The 14,072-nt window shown below is 31.1% G+C and overlaps 1 pseudogene; it reads left to right on the top strand.

Annotated features, from left to right (window-relative positions):
- Positions 1 to 470: 470 nt before the first annotated feature.
- Positions 471 to 13,770, top strand: LOC143058126 (uncharacterized; annotated as a pseudogene).
- The last annotated feature ends 302 nt before the right edge of the window (positions 13,771 to 14,072 follow it).

The raw sequence follows: 14,072 nt of genomic DNA, 5'->3' as shown, positions 1-14,072 counted from the left end.
GGTATAGAAAAGTACCGTAACACGTCTTATAGCAATGCGAATTCAAACTCAGCAAAACAGTCACAATCGGGAACAAGTCTTGTTTGGTTATTTAAGTAGCTGTCTGCCTAAGAATCATGCAAAATCAAAAATTAGTGGCAGACCCATTATTACATATTTCACTGAAATTGGCTGTAATATCAAGAAAAAGATGTAATAATATCATTAAACTTAATAATTCCTACTGATATGGGTCGATTTGGTTTTTATCAGATCATTCAGTTCATGGATTTTGAAGAAATGCACTGTTGTTTCCTTTATAAATTTTGCATTTTTAAATTGAAATAAAATCGTTTATCGGTTACATTCATTAAAAATCTTTATAAAATCTGAAAGATAATTGTTTTACTATCCAATTTTGAAAAGAAAATGATTTGGAAATAAATAAATTAATTTGCTAAAATTAAAAGAAATTTGTATTGTAAACAGTGTATTGGTTGCTAATGGAAGCTTCAAATTATCTCCCCTTTCGTGACTCTCCAGTGTAGAAATACAATTACCCTACAGTTGTATAGTAACAATATGGCTGAGGAAGTAGACATCTCAGAGCAGACTACACATTTATGCAGCCTTTCTCACTTTTTTAAGACTCCATGTTCACATGTTTCAACCTCAGAAAATGCTTCAAAGTTAATTTATTTGAAAGAATGTAAGAAGTCAGTATCAAATCACTTACGTTCATTGAACATTTCATACGATGAGAACATTTTGACAGAAGGTCTTCTTATATGCTTACGTGTTGGTATATTTCGTTTAATGCCACATTTCACTGTTTGCCCTTATCATCGGTCATCTTTGGGGTTGAATTGGAAGAGGAAAACATCATGTGTATTTCCTGGCCATACTGGAAAGAGTAAAGGGGATAGACCGATATCATACAGGACCAGCTACGCTCTGATTTCCCAGGGAGGAACATTCTTGCCAATAGGATCAGGTAGGTTATTTCAGAGTTATGAAATAATTATATTCTCATAAATGGTTGTATCTTTTTTGTCATTGATGCCCAAATAATGGAGTTACCATTTGATTTGTAAAAAAAGGGGGGGTAGGATGAAATTAAAAATAAGCAGGACAAGAGTTTTGGTAAAGAAAGCAGGATTAGCAACTGGGTCACAAAAACCAGGATATAAAGAATATCACACTTGGAGAAAATAAAGAAAATTAATTCCTGCAAAAAAAAAATCAGTTTGTAAGCCAATTTTATTGACAGTGTATCCCGAGATCTTATAATTTCCACAATTATGTTCTAATTGCTGGAAATTCAATTGCCATATTCAAAGTAAATGGAAGAAAAGATATAACACAATATAGAAACCATATATAGTACTTTGTGCATTTACATGTAAACTCAGAACATTTACATTAAAAAATGTCCTACTATTTACTTGCTCACTTGTTGGTACATGTATAGTCTATGAATGGGTAGCTTACTCAAAATGATCTACATTTTGTAGCTACAATGTTTAGCAGGTTATTCAACCGTTATATCTAATCTAGTTTGATCTTTTAAAAAAAAAATATGTCATGAATGTTATTAGCTTTTCAGCATGTTTAGTATACATAATACATTTGAAAATTGGGACAATTAACTCTCAATAAAAAAAATTAATGTTTGCAAGTATAGGTAATTAACTTATATGGCATTCAACAAAGAACATTTGCTTACTTCACATAGAAAGCTTTAATTGTTTAAAGGGTCAATGCAAGATTTGTGTAAAACAATCCAAACAAAAACAAAACATGCTGATTTTGTCATTCTTTTACTGTAGCAAAAATCAGGACCCTGTAATTCAGCTGGTGTCTTTGGTTGCTGTTGATTTTCATTTTTTTAATGGCCATTCATTTAGTTGTCTCTTTTCCTATAGTTTCTTACTCATTTTGGTTAAAAAGGTTGGACAAACTATTCATTGATATGCTTGTGGGTGTTTCATACAATGTATATTCATAAAAGTAATTAAGGATTCAATTGAAAATAAATGTGTTATATTTTTATTATATTGTTATATTTTATTTCAGCTATCTGTAAAGTCTGCAAAACAAAAACATGTAACATCCTAGAATCATTTCCTGGTATGGTAAGAATAAACTTACTTCAAGTAATTTTTTATCACATGTCACTCAACTGTATACAAAATAACATGTATGATTAAAGGCTTCCTTTATAATAAATGTAATACAGGATAGTTTTTACATTATTTATATATAGTCAAACAGTCAGTGTCTCCTTACAAACTTATGGAATGTGGATACTGACAATGTATGACTTAGGAGGAACATAAAAAAATAGTCAATATTTATAATATGTATAATTATGCATTAAGCATACCAATCCAAACCTGACAGAGAAATATTTCATGCTACATTCATTTCCTAAATTGATAATTCAGAACTATCTATTTTTTGTTGTTGCAATATAGTATTTTTTTCAATTGTTAGATATGCATAATGATAATCCTTACATGTTTTATATAAACAAAAACAGATGTGGTATAATTGTCAATGAGACAACTCTCCATACAAGACCTAAATTAGTAAATATAAGCAATTATAGGTTACAGTACAGCCTTCAATATGGAGCCTTGATTCACATCACAGGTATATTTTTAAAAGTAAACACACTACCAGTTTGTTATTTATTATTTTCCTAAATGATTTTTGAGTACAACATGTATATATTTATCTTTATTTTAGATGGACATTATTCCTGGTGATGAGAATTCAGGAGAAATAAAAATAAATGATCAGGTATGGATATTTATTTAGTTTATAAAAAAGTATTTCTATTGCAATTATTGTACATGTGTATCAATGATTTTGATTAAATGACAGGTTAACTCAATTTGTGTCAGTAAAACTACAGATTGACGTCCGCAAAGTTTCAAATATAATACAGTTATCTCTTAAATGTGGTATGGGTGCCAATAAGACATGGCTCTATCCAAGACGCAATGTAAATTAAGAAAGAAGAAGATTCACTTTTCAATAATATAGCATTTTTAAAAGCATAATTTAACCTTTCTCAGTAAACAGCAATAATTTAACATGATCTATGCAAAAGAAATTGACCACCAAGACAGCACATTTTTTGGAGATGTCTAGACACACTGAAATACAAAATACACAACTGAAAAATGGTTTGAACAAAATTTCACTGGAGACTCAATCATCTTCTTTTTGTAAAACATCCCCCAATTTATATTTTGAGAGGTAAAAATCCCATTTTGGTGGTCAAGCAATCACTTTTAAAACTACTTGTATTCTGTATACCAAACTAAACTTTAGTTTCAATTTTAGGATACATATATATATTTTATTCATTTATCTTTTAGATGGACATTTATCCTTGTGACATGGATTCTGATGGTCATTATTTAGAGCATAAGGTATGGATTTTTGTGTGATGTTTTTGCTATATATTTGTAACGTGCCATTAGTATTATTGATGATTTAACAGGAAAACCTCTTAAAAAATATCATAATCACTTCCATTCAATTATAAATAAAATGTGTTATGATTGCCATTGAGACAGCTCTCAAGCTCAGACATAACTTTACATTACTACAGAGTCTTCAACATGGAATAAAAGCACAAATCCCATAGCCAGTGATCAAAGATCTTCACAGGACGACTGTCAGTTAAAAGATTTACATAGTTTTTTACATACAGAATTCATACCAATTATGATTTAAATTTAAAAAATGGGTATAAACATGGTTTTTATTTAGGATGTACTGGATGAAAAAAAAAATACACAAATGTATTTGCAAAAAGATAAATAATATGATGAAATGGTGATCCAATTCATATTATCTTTTCTATTCATCATCTCAGTAATTCTGTTTTTAATTACTCTGCATTTTACTGTTCAAACTTCTTTTTTTTTATTAGTTTTCAGTAGTTGAACAGAACCAGACAAGATATAAGTGCATGCAGTCAGAAGATACGACAGCTAAGGAAGAAAATGACATGGTATGAACATTAACACATAAATAAGAAAAAATTAACTGCTTTTTAAAAATAAATCAACTATAAAAGTTCAATGTCATAGAATTTAACTACCGGTTATATTGCTTTTATAATACCACTCCATTTATACTGGTTAAATTCTTATAAATAATAAAACTTATTTGTGTCAATAAATGAACTTGTGTTTTTATACATCCATCAATTTTGACAGGAGGAATTATGGTATTCAAGTGTCAGCCGTCCGTCCTTCCGTCTGTCCATTGTAAACATTTCGCACTGTAACTAGAGAACAATTTACCCAAATTTCTTCAAACTGAGCATAGTTGAGTCTTATGATAGTCAAACGATCTGTATACCTGAAAATGAGACCGTCAGTCTGTCCAATGAAATTTTGTCACATTTTTTTCAGATCCTGTTTTTTTCAAATTTGGTATCCATGTTCATATATATATTAGAGCTATCTATACCAGGTGCTATGTTTTCAGATTCATCACTAAACAAATTCCTGTTTACCCTGTTCCTTTTTTGGAATGAGGATGAGCAAGATATAATTAAAACATATCTTGTATTCTTCTTGCATGTATTGCACACATGTATGTTTGTAATTAGAACCTGAAATAAATTCCTCTATTCAGATAAGTGAAGATGAAGCATCTATATGGATTTCACAGTCTGATTCAGAAAATTATACGGTATTTTTTTTTAAAGAATTACACAATAGAAAAAAAGGATATATATATAGATTCATTATACAAAATCAGTGCATACACAGAAAAAAAAAATTAAAACAGCCACATAAAAGTAATAACATATATTGATATATCCTCATAAACATTTCCTTGTATGAAGTATTTTAAGCCTTTTTATACCTTGATAGTTCAGCTTTACTAACTCAATTTCAGTAAGTTGTTTAGACCCCCCATCTTTAAAAAAAAGAAGGAAAATATATATGCCCTACCAAGAATCTAGATAAAAAAATGTAGTAAACACACAGTCAATATGGACCCACAATCAAAGTTTTGGGGTATATAGGAATCACCCTGTCAGTCTATATAAAAAAGAAGATGTGGTATGATTGCCATTGAGACAACTCTCCATAAGAGACCAACATGACACAGAAATTAACAACTATAGGTCACCCTAGGGACTTCAACAATGAGCAAAGCCCATACCGCATAGTCAGCTATAACAGACTCCTAAATGACAATTTAAAACAATTCAAACGAGGACACTAACGTCCTTATTTATATAAAAAAATTAACAAATTAATAACAAATATTTAACACATAAACAAACGACAACCACTGAATTACAGGCTTCTGACTTGGGACAGGCTCATACATATATCTTGTAAGTGCAACTCCTCCCAAACAAATTGACAGATACTAATGAATTTTACACAGTTGCAGTACACAACCTGAGGATATACATGAAGAAGAAAAAAACCTGGTTCAAAATATTTAAAGGGAGATAATTGAACTTACTTAGTTTGATATTGCAATATGTGGTAACAGGTCTTGTAAGCGCAACTTCTTCTTAAAGCCTTGATGGATATTGATGAAACTTGACACACTTGCAGTACATAATCTGAGAATGTGCATGAAAGACAAAAATCCTGGTTCAAAATATTTTAAGGGAGATAATTGAACTAATTTAGTTTATTGAAGTTTATTGGAAGTGGGGGTATCCTTTAGTGAGTTAACTCACAGTTCTATGCAACTCTTGGAATGTCAGATACAATCCACTCTCGTTTCATTTTATTTATATCCCTCAAACAGAAAATGAGTTATGACGACCCCAACAATCTATAATTTCACATTAAAATTTTAACCACCCCAACAGAAAAAAAATCTTTGGCGTTCCATGCCATTGCCAATGATTCAAGACAGATGATTTAAAAAAAAGCAATCTGAGTTATATATATTTAAAAAAATGAAATCTATTGCAATTCCTATTTTTTAAAGGTTTCTCTGCCATCATCTCAGATATCATCATGGAGTGCAGAAAATGACATACAAAGAAACACATTAGAGGAAATAAACAGTGCACTGAACATTATTGGTGGGGGGAAAATCAGTCCAATTACATGCCAAATAAGGAAGGATATTAACGAACTCAAACCAAGAACAGTGCGCAGCCTGAAGAGAAAAGCATCTGCTACTGTTCATGAAGCTCTTGACTGTCTTGCACCATTTCAAGCAAAAAAAGTTTGGCAACTCATAGATATGGACATGGTAAATATACTGCCCTTGAAACAAACTATTTTTGAGATTAATGTAATATATTTTATACTTGGCCTATGTAAAAAGTATTTGCAATTTGAGTAAACAGTCACAAGTCATAGAATACAGAATCTAACCCCCTAACATTATTTGTCAATGATGAAATAAATTAGTCTTTGTAAACAATTTTAATTTAAATGTCTTCCCAAAGGTTATTATGAAACAACTGCTCTGAAACCATTTGAAACTTCTGGCAATTATTTGCTATCACATGTGTTTGACCCATTTATATACACATTTTGATTTGACAACTGTTTTAGGAGTAATAGAATTTTCACATTTCTACTGGGTATTTCAAAATGCTGCATGCTTGGCAGAGAAGCAGCAAATACCAATTTCAAGTCTTTGGTTTTACCAGGCTGAGAGTCGAACTCACAACCTACCGCACTCAAGCCGATTACGCTAACCATTAAATCACTGAGGCAGATACCCTTTTTTGTAAATACTGAAACCATTTATTTATAATATTTTAAAAGTACATGTATCAATGTCATTTGCAGTGATTATGAAAGGACACTGTCAGTCTTTGCATCAAAAAAATGTAAGTGGTACTTTTCTCTTGGCCAGACACAATCAAAGCTTGTCTTTTAAAGATTCCTGTTTGCTTGATTTCAGATTTATTTTTACATTCATAGCTTTTCATTAGCATCCTTAGATTTGGTTAATTTTGTTCTTAAAAGCAAGTTCTACTGAGTAATTGATTATACATACATGGCTCTTGAACTTACTTTTTACTAAAACGTATATTTGTTGTATCATTTGTGAGCATAACATCTATTTGATATATTTCAGGTGTTCCACCTCCAATTAAAGAAAAATGTGTTCGCCAAAAAATGAATAAAGATAAGCTTGATCATGCACTAGATTTCTTCCTGAATCCTTCATTTCATCAGGTAAATATATTTTCATTATGTTGCCTGTGAGCATGTGGAAAGATCACCTTCTGTCGTCTTGCATCTGCTTCGTAGTACATGTATGTGTGGTCTTCACAAATTTTTCTCAACTAGGTCATGTAGGTGTCAGAAGCTTTATCTTATGTGCTATACTGTGAGAAGTGATTTTTTTGCGGCTGCTCATCGAAGTCCTGCTTAAACTTGCTGTTTCTTAAGGACATACTTCTTCCATGGAAGCCCATCTAATCAATTTGAAAAAATTTAATTTATTTTACTAACTAACTTTGAAACCATTTGGTTTTTTTTAATGGTAATGATTTGAAGGCCTGCTAAACTTCAAAATTTTAAAATGATAATATTGATAAGATGAATACCTGAAATAATTTGCATAATCAGTATTTCAGAATGTGATAGATTATGAAACATGTGTCCTAAGTATTTGTCTGTAATGTATTTATTTTTCAGGTAACTTCAGTTGGCACTAAGCAGATGCATTTACGAAATGGAGAAGTCATCACCATCCCACAGGTTGTAAGGACAGCATGTCACTCAACACTAGTGACAAATTACCAATCATTCTGCCAAGAAACAGATTTCTCACCTTTGTCCAGAGCCACTCTTTTCAAAATTTTGGCTGCATGTCCTGCATCAAAAAGAACTAATCTAAAAGGACTGGATAATGTTGCAGCAGATGGTGCTTTGGGATTTGAGACTCTATTATCAACTCTGTCAAGCATTGAAAGATATGTGTCAGATAATGACAAGCTAATACAAGTTAAGGAATGCAGAGAAAACCTGTTAGCAGCAAAGCTTTACTTGAAAACAGATTTCAAGGCTCACATTAAGCAAAAGGATAGATGTGCTGATCACTGCATTAGTTTTGCCCTTTCTGATCCTATGGATCAGAAAGGGCAAAACTAATGCTATGGATCAGAAACATCAGCAGCTGTGCAGTGATCACATTCATGACACAAGCTGTGACAGGTGTGATTTATTTACCAACACTGTTCTGGAGGTCAAAAGCCAGATCCGTAATTTAGGAGGTATGATACACTGTTAGTAAAACAAATACTGAATTACAATGTCAAAAATATTATTTGTATGCCCCACCTACCATTGTAGAGGGGCATTAGGTTTACTGGTCTGTGGGTCTGTTCGTTTGTCTGTCTGTCTGTGAACTGTCAGGTTAAAGTTTTTAGTCAAGTTAGTTTTGATGAAGTTGAAGTCCAATTAAATTGAAACTCAGTGCACTTGTTCCCTATGATATGATCTTTCTAATTGTAATGCCAAATTATAGATTTGACACCAATTTCACGGTCCACTGAACATAGATAATGAGAGACCTGTGTCGGGTTAAAGTTTTTGGTCAAGGTAGTTTTTGATTAAGTTTTAGTCCAAACAACTTTAAACTTAGTACACATGTTCACTATGATATGATCTTTCTAATGGTAATGCCAAATTATAGTTTCGACACCAATTTGACAGTTTTGAAGTGGTGGTTTGTCATCAGTAATTAATCTGTAACTCAGTGCATCAACAACAGTGTCAGTTTATATAGATTTTAATAAAATTATTGTAATAAGAAAGTAAACTAACTGAAATGTTTTTTAACTATTGCAGATGAACTTCCACCAGATTTACTATCTGACATATATGGTGACATTGAATCAGCCTGTGAAAGAATAACAGATTGGAAAAGACACATTGTAAGAAACATCAACCAAGACAAAGGTCGCAGTGATCTTTTGAAGAGCCTTTCACCAGAACAAGCAGTCATTGTCATGGACTGGGCCATGAAATTCTTACCCATGTCTTTTAGGGAAAAACAAAGTGACTGGTTTGGACAGAAAGGTGTCAACTGGCATGTCTCTGTTTGTATTTATAAGTCAGAGAATGAAGAGTTGAAGGTTTGTATTATTATTTTTTTTTATAAAAAAAAAGTGTTTTTGGGTATATCTACCAACCCACTCCCCCACCAGCACCCTACACAAAAGAAAAACTTTTTTTTTTTAAATAAATGAAATAAAAGTAAATAAAAACTACTGTGATCAGAGCTCACACAATTATACCCCTGATCCTTGCAAATTTCATGTTTTGGTATTGGGAACCCCAAAATTCAATTTGATCAAGTACAAAATAGGAGGTGCACACTGGCATAATATGATTGAGATTCTCAAAAAGTTTCATTACAAAGAAGGGGTTATGCAAATTGTACACAATTTGGTTTAAGATATGTATCTATAAAATAGGTCAAACACTGTACTCAATGCTTCTGTCAAAAGATATCTGGATGCAAAAAATTAAAAAATCATAGGTCAATGAGATATTTACCAAAGATATTTGGTAGGAAAAACGTTATTTCTCGATTTTTTTACCAGTTTTCATTTCTTGATAACTATTGAAAAGATTTTGTAAGGTTATAAAAATGGCTTATAATTGAACAAGTAAAAGATTTATGATAAATTAGGGGTAAGCATTCAAAAATATTTATGACAGTCAAATGGATAAAACCTGAGGATTCCTAAAGTCTGACAAAAATTACAAAACATGACTAGCAAACATCTTTTAAAAATGTCTTTTCTATTTCAGCACATAACTTTTGCACATTGTGTAGAGGCAACCAAACAGGACTGGTATACTGTGTCTGCACTTTTGGAGCATACTTTGCAGACCATCAAGAGCCAGTTACCAAATATCAAAACTGTCTTCTTACGCAGTGACAATGCTGGCTGTTACCATTGTGGTAACCTTTGGTTCTCCATTCCTTTTATTAGTGAAAGGACAGGTATGTTGTATGTAGGTTAAGAATTTACCATTGATAAGTATGTATCAAATGTTACCTGATTTTCTTACTTGATTTTCTTATCTAAAAATACTTTATTGCACATAAACAATTTATGGATGGATAGGAGTAGAACTTGATAACAAAAACTAAATATTAAGGACTAGAGCATGATGATCAGATTGGAACATTGACCGTTACTTCGTACTGGTCTGACATACAGAGCTTGATTTTTATATGCATAAGGTAACCGTCTGATAGCAGATTGTTAAGAAACAATTGAAGTAATCTTTTGATGTATAGTTTTCTAAATAGGTTTTTTTTTGTAGGAGTTTATATAAAAAGATATGACTTCAGCGAAGCCCAAAGCGGAAAGTTATACTGTGATGCCAAAATTGCACACATGCGAGGGAAAATCAGACAGTGCGTTTCAAATGGAAAAAATGTAGTTTGTGCTTCAGATATGAAGTCTGCAATAGATGACTATGGGGGAGTTTCTGGATGCCAAACAGCTCATGTGGAAATCACAAATACTTTGGATGATCATAGAGCAACTGGTCTTATTAAAGGAATCTCCAAAATATCCAATATAGAGTTTCAGGAAAATATGCAAATAACTACGTGGAAAGCATATGGTATTGGCCAAGGGAGAAATATATCTGTTCAGGGACAAATGAATAGTCAAGATGAAAGGTTGGTACAATTTACTAAACATAATAATATTTTGCATGGTATATGTTGTTTCAGCTGCCTAGCAAATATGCCTATCCTGACATTGATTTGGATAATAGATTATTTGTCTATGGTGTTTTATAGCATGAAAACATTGGGTCCCCATTTTAAGTGAATTAGTAATTCAAAAGAATGGATTTGGGTATTAAAATTCATGACACAAAATCAATTCATGGACCACTATCCACAATCTACCAAATGATGATAATGGTGTTGATGTAAGCAGTTACATGTCACAGTACAACCTTAAACTATTGACAAAAATCATTCTGTTCAGATAGTTTGACATTATATATATGTGAAGTTTCATATAATAACAACTGTTAAAACAAAAACCAATATGATAAATAGCAATTAATGACTTGAGACCATATTGGTCATGTTTCTGTTCACACAATCATGTTTCATTAAAATACATACATGTATAATCATGATTTATTTTTATAAAAAGATGAATTTGAATTTTATAAACTTTTTTCAGGTCATTGAAAGTGATAGCTGATTTTAAACCTCCAATGAAGGTGGAAGGATCCATAAAGCAGAGTTCTGCAGGTGATGGTTTCAGTTGTCAAGAAGGTTGTGTTCAGACCTTTACCTCATTTATGGATATGCATATGCATTGTTTGATTGGTGATCACAACTATGATCTACAACAAATGTCAACTTATGACAAGATTAAGCTCAGATGGTATGATGCTTGTATAAACTTGTCTGAAATATTGAATTTTAATCGAACTGATGCTTCTCAACCAAATATCTCACAAGATATAGCCAAAGAACAACAAGGTTGGGCCTTAAAAAAAGAAAGGAAGCATGTGAGATTTTCAGACAAAGTTAAATTATATCTGAAGTCAATATTTGAAGATGGTGAAAAGAGTGGGAACAAGATGAATGCTGGCACTGTAGCAAGAAATATGAGAGTTGCACTAGAGAATGGTACCAAAAAGTTTTGCAACAGTGAATACTTAAATGCTAGTCAAATCACATCTTACTTTTCACGGTTAACTGCAGAGAAAAAAATGCCATCAAAGTCTTCAGAGGATATTGACAGTGCGGTAGCTCTTATCGAGAGGTTTGAAGCCATAGAAGAAATAACAGCTTTAATCTAACAATGATTTTTTTAATAGTACTGTGTAATTTGTGTTAGTTGTGTCATTTATACTGAACACACTTCTTTTTTTAAGTTAACCATTGTTTTTAACACATTGTTTTTATAAGAACATAATTATAAAATGATATAGCTAAATTCATTTTTGAATACAATAAGTTGACAACAAATTTTGTCATTGTAAACCATATATTTATTTATACTGCAAGCCTTTTATTTGAGCAGTCAAAATGCATTGGCAGTATATTTTTGTGTGATATACTGTCACTGAAGGTATATCACCTTCTTTGTGACGCTGACAATGTGTTTCCATAGAGTTTTATTGATGAAGTCATTAAGTAATACAGGTTCACGGAATCTTGACGTCATCCGCTTCAAATTCAAAATATTGGTTTTTACCCAAAATATTTCTTTTGTAAGAAATTTAAGAGTTGCAGTATATAGAGAATAACCATACATTGTCTTACGATATAAATTGTATTTTTACTCAGCTCGAAACAGGATAGAAATGCTCAGGAAAGCCTTGATTTCTTCCTGTTTCTAATCCTTGTACCAATAAATTTTATATTTTTAGACAAGGTATGGTTATTCTATATATATATATATATATATAGGGTTAGTAATATTATTCTCGTTTACAATCCTTTATTATGCACATGCAGAAAAACCGGAAAACTAATATTAAATTAATTTAGACATATAAGGATAAAATGTGCAAAATTACAGTAAAGATAGTGACAACAAGTGTGGTCAGAGCTAGTGATTACTTTTTACAGTCTATACAATGTCCTTGTAAATTCAGTTCTTGTTTATAGAGAATTAAAGTTATTGTGACTGCATGTATGTATAAGTAAATAAAGTACTGAAAATATTTTTGTCATTGATATTTTTATGTACAGATGGCAAAATTTGCAAAGTTAAAACTGAAATTTGTTTTGGCTCCAAGTAAATAAAAAAAAATGACTTCAAATAGATTTTATTATACATATAATTATTATGCATTTTTCTAGGCTTTGTAGAAAGTTACTACTGCCCATGATGTGATTCTAACTTTAAGAGACTACAAGTATATTATGAAAGAATATCAAAATCTAAACACATCAAAATTATTGGCAAAATAACCCCCCCTTTTTAAAGAGAATTCTTGCTAATATTGCCTTATAAATGAAAAGTCAATGTCTTTGTCATATAACTATTGAGTTTTCAGTCTGAACACTTTTTATATTCTATTTAAAAAAAAAATGAATGGAAGAATAGGGGTTTCAGAAAGGAAAAGTTAAACCCAAAAAATTAAAATGTTGATAAATTGTGGAAATTGTTCCAAATAAATAGGGGTCATCTGATATTGCAAACAATAAGTTAATACAATGCAGATGAAAAACAGATTGTCAATAGACTTGATAAGTAAAATCATGTGCCAAAAAATATTAAAATTGTTGTTTTTTGGGCTAGAAAAATGATGAAAAAAAATCCCTATTTTTTGTTATGTTGCTATGGAAAATTTGGTTACTATGGTGACTGAGGAAATTTTAAATAGTTCATTTACTCTTTAAACATTACATAGTGAATATGGAAATGTGAATTGATAAGATATTAAGACATATTTTAAATTTAAGTATGTAATAAATGTATGTTTTGTATGGTTCTGTTTCCAATAACTTGAAAAATGGACCATTTTATTGTTGCCTAGCAACGGCAACCCTGTATGTTTCCGACTCATTTGAATTTTGTTTTATGAAGTCAAAGTACCAATAGTTGTTGACATATGCATTATATTAAATGATCATTCAGATAACTTGAGAAAAACACCAATGAATATGTTGTAAAATTTCAAAATTGTCAATAAATTCTAAGAATCAAAACTATGTAATGCTTGGCTAGCAGTCAAATTTTTTTTTTAGAATATCTGTCTATGATATATGCCTAATGTATTATGCTTATATGAATCTTTCATGTAATAAATTACATTTTTACCTAAAGCATGCATTTTTTTTTCTAATCTAACTTAAAAATTGGTGATTTTTCTGATTTTGCCCAAAATTTCAAACAAAGTTGCTATGGAAACTAAATGGCTTCATTTTGCCTAGCAACGAAAGACTGACGAAAGTTTTATTTTGAATGCTAACTTAGACCATCAATATGAAGTGTTATGCAAATTTTTATCAAAATCTGAGATCATCAGTATGCCACTGTTTGCATGATTCTTAGGCAGACAGCTACTTTAAAAAGATTATACGACAAACAACAATATAACATTTGGTTAAAATGT

The sequence above is a fragment of the Mytilus galloprovincialis genome, chromosome 14 (genome assembly GCF_965363235.1).
Source record: "Mytilus galloprovincialis chromosome 14, xbMytGall1.hap1.1, whole genome shotgun sequence".
NCBI classification, from domain to species: domain Eukaryota; kingdom Metazoa; phylum Mollusca; class Bivalvia; order Mytilida; family Mytilidae; genus Mytilus; species Mytilus galloprovincialis.
The sequence above is the reverse complement of the archived record's forward strand: the minus strand, read 5'-3'. Positions and strand labels throughout refer to the sequence as shown.